The sequence below is a fragment of the Nanorana parkeri genome, unplaced genomic scaffold (genome assembly GCF_000935625.1).
Source record: "Nanorana parkeri isolate BGI_ZX_2015 unplaced genomic scaffold, ASM93562v1 scaffold3458, whole genome shotgun sequence".
NCBI classification, from domain to species: Eukaryota; Metazoa; Chordata; class Amphibia; order Anura; family Dicroglossidae; genus Nanorana; species Nanorana parkeri.
Window position 1 is genome coordinate 23,944 of NW_017309726.1, and position 6,000 is coordinate 29,943.

Sequence of the window (6,000 nt, forward strand, 5' to 3'; positions counted from 1 at the left end):
CCAAGTGTCATTGTAAAGCCATTGTATTGTGTTATCAGGGCACACGGCTAAACACCGCCACCTAGTGGTCACGCTGTAGAGGACAGAGCTCCTGTCTGACATTGTGTCTTTAATGCCGGATTTATCTGTACATAACGCCGGTCTTTGATGGGACTCGGAGCCAAACGTTGAACCTGAACAATACTGTAAATGGGCTAGGATTCAACCAATGGAGGATTTTCTGGGGGGAAGCTGGCTTTCTTTGCACCAAGTGAAGTGTGCCGGGCATGTGCAGCGGTAGATGGTATTCAGATGGTATTGGAAGCCATGTGAGGTTATTAACTGACCGAGGGAGGAGGTGTAAATGGAGAAGAGGAGGGGTCCAAGGACAGAGCCTTGGGGGACCCCTACAGAAAGAGAAAGAGGAGGGGATGAGTTAGAATTGTAGGTGACACTAAAGGAGCGCGTAGATAGGTAGGAGGAGAAGCACGAGAGAGCCGAGTCTTGTAGCCCCAGTGACTGGAGTTTTTTGAGGAGCAGCGGGTGGTCAACAGTGTCAAAAGCAGCAGAAAGATCTAATAGCAGAAGTAGGGCATAGTGGCCTTTGTTTTTAGCAGTGAGTAGGTCATTAGTGAGTTTTAGGAGGGCGGTTTCAGTGGAGTGTTGGGGGCAAAAGCCAGTCTGTAAGGGGTCAAGAAGGTTGTGACCAAGAAGGTTGTAAGTCGCGAGGTGGCGACTTAGGCGGCTGTAGATGAGGCGTTCTAGGAGTTTGGCAAGTGCCTGGCATGTGCAGCGGTAGACTTTACAGGAGGGGGCCTTCCCAACCTTTACAGGACTAAGAGCCGACAGTTATGCCGATGAAGCCAGTGACTGTGAAGCAGGGCGGTGAACCGGTCCTTGAGGTAGGAGATCCGGTTGATCTGCAAGGGCCCACAGGGTGTCTGCCAGAAAGATTGATTAGGGCGGAGGACCACAACTGCCTGGGCCAGTCCAGAGCTATCACTGGAATGCCCTCCATCTTCCACCTGTGACAAAGGTCCATAAACTACCTTGCACAGGGACCACTCCCCGGAGTCCAGTCAACGTCCTGCCAATTGTTTATGTCCGGTATGAAAATGGTGGACGATGCTGGATTGAGGAGTTCTACCCAGGATAGAGTCCTTTCTACATTTTTTTTTTGCCACATCCAGACTTCTGCTTCCTCCTTGAAGGTTGATGTACGCCACTGCTGTGGCATTGTGGGACTGAACAACGATTGGATGACCTTGCAGTTGGGGGTGTCCATCGTTGCAGAGACAGCCAAATCGCTTGAAGCTCCAGAATGTTGATCGGTAGACAAGACTTCTCTGTTGGCCAAGTTCCCTCCATTGACGAGGATCTAGGACTCCGCCTCCTACACATGGTAGGGCTACAATCTGGTAGTGTTAAGGAAATAAAGAGATGGCATTGATGAGTCGGAAGGATGGGGACAAGCAAGCACGCATCCATGATGTCCACTGAGGCTAGAGTCTCCCTGGTGGGGGGTTAAGACAGATTTGGTGGCTTCCATGCAGCGTTTTTGGACTCCAATGTAGACATTTATGGTCTTTATGTCCAAGGTGGGAAGAATGCCTTCATTTGGTTTTGGAACAGTGACGAGAATGTAGTAAAACCCCCAATACCAATGACTTCTTCATTCAAAAGGTCCGCAGGAGCAAAATGGAGGCCTGTTAGTCCGTACAGAGACACGGGTATGAGGGACAACATTATTATTATATGGGATTTATAGAGCGCCAATAGTGTGCGCAGAGCGCTGTACAATATAAGGAAGACATTACAATCACAATACAATTCAAGACAAGATGGGAAATATCAAGAGCTCAGTTTTTGAATTGAGTTTTTGGTTGAGTTTTAAGAAGTGTTGCGACACCCAGACGGCTATGTCAGCTAGTAGATTAGTGACACGCGAGGGCACGGAGGGGGGTGGGGGGGTGTAAAGATAGATTTGAGTGTCATCGGCATAGAGATGGTATTGGAAGCCATGTGAGGTTATTAACTGACCGAGGGAGGAGGTGTAGATAGAGAAGAGAAGGGGTCCAAGGACAGAGCCTTGGGGGACCCCTACAGAAAGAGGAAGAGGAGGGGAGGAGTTAGAATTGTAGGTGACACTAAAGGAGCGCGTAGATAGGTAGGAGGAGAAGCACGAGAGAGCCGAGTCTTGTAGCCCCAGTGACTGGAGTTTTTTGAGGAGCAGCGGGTGGTCAACAGTGTCAAAAGCAGCAGAAAGATCTAATAGCAGAAGTAGGGAATAGTGGCCTTTGTTTTTAGCAGTGAGTAGGTCATTGGTGAGTTTTAGGAGGGCGGTTTCAGTGGAGTGTAGGGGGCAAAAGCCAGATTGTAAGGGGTCAAGAAGGTTGTAAGTCGCGAGGTGGCGACTTAGGCGGCTGTAGATGAGGCGTTCTAGAAGTTTGAAGGTGAAAGGGAGTAAGGAGATTGGTCTGAGATTATTGAGGTCGGTAGGGTCCATTGAGGGTTTTTTGGGTATTGGGGTGCATGAAACAGGGCGGAGGCAGAGTGCTTGTAGCTACCATACACCATCTTTTACCCAGGCATCCACAAAGACCGCAGACATCCCGCCATCTTGGATAGTGGAGGCATCCCACCATGCAGAAGAGGACTTGTCTGCAGGTTCGGAAGATTTGAAGGCCCAGGGTTTATGGTTGGACTGAGCTCCTCCCTTAAGCTTGATTTTAGAGTGAGAAGACTGAAAGAAAATGGTTTTACGGTGCACTACTATTTTAGCCAGGGGGCCCCTCTATGCAAGATATCAGTCTCTCAGACATTAGGGGAATTCACTCATTTTATTATCCTTAGTGACCCTGAATGAGTTTCCTGTCTGAGAACAAGGAGACCTCTGTGGCCTGAATGCTGGTCTGTGGAACAATAATGTGGTAAAGTTTGCTGCGTATGCCGTGTGATGGCGAACGTCTTTTTGGTGCTTCATAAAAGGGCATTACTGGCAGGAAGAACACTGATTTGCCCCAGCAAAAGAAGCCTGAGCCGGGCAAATCTTCTGCCTCTGAAACCATAAGAAACCACAATTTGAGGAGCAGCGGGTGGTCAACAGTGTCAAAAGCAGCAGAAAGATCTAATAGCAGAAGTAGGGAATAGTGGCCTTTGTTTTTAGCAGTGAGTAGGTCATTGGTGAGTTTTAGGAGGGCGGTTTCAGTGGAGTGTAGGGGGCAAAAGCCAGATTGTAAGGGGTCAAGAAGGTTGTAAGTCGCGAGGTGGCGACTTAGGCGGCTGTAGATGAGGCGTTCTAGAAGTTTGAAGGTGAAAGGGAGTAAGGAGATTGGTCTGAGATTATTGAGGTCGGTAGGGTCCATTGAGGGTTTTTTGGGTATTGGGGTGCATGAAACAGGGCGGAGGCAGAGTGCTTGTAGCTACCATACACCATCTTTTACCCAGGCATCCACAAAGACCGCAGACATCCCGCCATCTTGGATAGTGGAGGCATCCCACCATGCAGAAGAGGACTTGTCTGCAGGTTCGGAAGATTTGAAGGCCCAGGGTTTATGGTTGGACTGAGCTCCTCCCTTAAGCTTGATTTTAGAGTGAGAAGACTGAAAGAAAATGGTTTTACGGTGCACTACTATTTTAGCCAGGGGGCCCCTCTATGCAAGATATCAGTCTCTCAGACATTAGGGGAATTCACTCATTTTATTATCCTTAGTGACCCTGAATGAGTTTCCTGTCTGAGAACAAGGAGACCTCTGTGGCCTGAATGCTGGTCTGTGGAACAATAATGTGGTAAAGTTTGCTGCGTATGCCGTGTGATGGCGAACGTCTTTTTGGTGCTTCATAAAAGGGCATTACTGGCAGGAAGAACACTGATTTGCCCCAGCAAAAGAAGCCTGAGCCGGGCAAATCTTCTGCCTCTGAAACCATAAGAAACCACAGCTCCCTATATACTGAGACGCCGCAGCGTAGATGACGGGATCCGCCCAGCTGCGTGAGTGACAGCTGGCTCTGCCTATCTAGAGGCAGAGCCAGCTGTACCCGCCCCCTCCCCCGTCAGTTCCGCCAGTCGGCGCTGGCGGATCGGAGCGGGGAATCCAGCCCCTCCCCCTGTCACGGCAGAGAGCCGTGACAGGATCGAGAAGTGAGCGAACCCGGTATGTGTTCGCTCACCTCCCGATCTACTGAGCCGACCTGTGACAGTCTCATTGTCACACGTCGGCTAGAACTATGAGGCGAGTGGAAATCCCCCCCCCCTCCTAGTTCTCCTTTAAAGGCAATGGAGGGAGATATTCTGGTGAACTAGATCCGGATTAGGGCAATGACACCCGGCTACAGAAGACCTGTCAGGGCTGCACAGAGATCTGGTTATCTGTGTGGTGACGCAGGCAGGTCAGAAATGAACTGGGGAGGGGGTTGGGAGCAAAACCTTAAGCTTGTAGCCCCAGGAAACCACCTCTCACACCCATCCGAGATGGAGGCTGTCCACGTGTTCTCAAAGGCCGATTGTCCCTCCACTTTGGAAGGTGGGGGGGGGTGACCCCTCAAGATGATTTATCTAGGGGTAAGGGGATGGCCAAGATATGTGGGCAAATTGGGTGCCAGACTTTGGTATGGGCTTGGAGGTTGAGGCCATAGAGTAACAAAAGACATTTTTCCTTGGCCTTCATTGACTAGTGTGTCTTTCCACATGGAGCCCTTGGCTTTTTTTGCTCCGGGAGATGGGTACTCCTGCCACTGGCGTCATTCCTTGATGAGAGCATCCAGAGCAATCCTAAAAGTTGTTTTCCTCTTGCAAATCATAGAGTAGGAGCCTTTTGCATGCAAGCTCTGAACTATAGCTAAATAATCTTCCTTATGTACACTGATGGGAACCCTCATACAGGAGATGAGGTGGGAGACCAACAACCCGTCTATGCTGTCGCTCAAGGCTGCAGACGTGAGTTCCAATCGTTCTATGACCATAAGATCAACTGTTATAGTGATGAGATCCCTTGTAATGGCCTCAGACTAGTAAGTTACAGATTAAGGTCACAACCAAGATAGGTTGCAGCGCAGGGCCTTCAAAAGGAGAACAATGTTCTACAAACGGTCTCCAGCGGCTTAACTGTGGGATCCTTGAAGAGATAGATGCATCCTCCAATGGGATGGTGGACACTTTGTCAAGATGGGACACTGGCAGGACCTCAGAGGGAGCAGCCTACAAAATCTTCATTAAACTGGTACAGCGCTGATGGTCGCTTAGGAGGTCCGAAGAGTTTCTCGGGGTGTTTCCTGTCTGTATAGGAAGAATGCAAACATTGGGTGCCCAGAAAGGTCTTGGTAGTCTTCTGAGCCTTAAAAAGAACCTAGACTGCGGACAGTACCAGAAAAGGCTCGGGCCCACTCCTAGAGTTTAAATGGTGTGTTCCGCAACAAAAAGAGCCAAACCGATCTTTTCCAGTGTTGGAGTAAGGAACGGGAGGCTTGTCAGATAGTATGTCAGCGGCTGAAGGCTCAGACCGACCGCAGAGCTACAGATCAGTTACGTGCGTCTTCACAACAAAATAACTCAGCACACACAATTCTATTTTGCTTCGAAATTTATTTAATCGGAAAAAAAAAACAAATGTACAAAGTTATCAGCTAGAAAGGACTGACAGTCCCTCTGCCATGGAGGGCAATACCACCTCACACATCCGTTATAAGATAGAAAGGACTGACAGTCCCTCCGCCATGGAGGGCAATACCACCTCACACATCCTCTAGAAGATAGAAAGGACTGACAGTCCCTCCGCCATGGAGGACAATACCACCTCACACATCCTCTAGAAGATAGAAAGGACTGACAGTCCCTCCGCCATGGAGGACAATACCACCTCTCACATCCGTTATAAGATAGAAAGGACTGACAGTCCCTCCGCCATGGAGGACAATACCACCTCTCACATCCGTTATAAGATAGAAAGGACTGACAGTCCCTCCGCCATGGAGGGCAATACACCCTCCCACATCCTTTAGAAGATCATAGAAACGTAACACAAA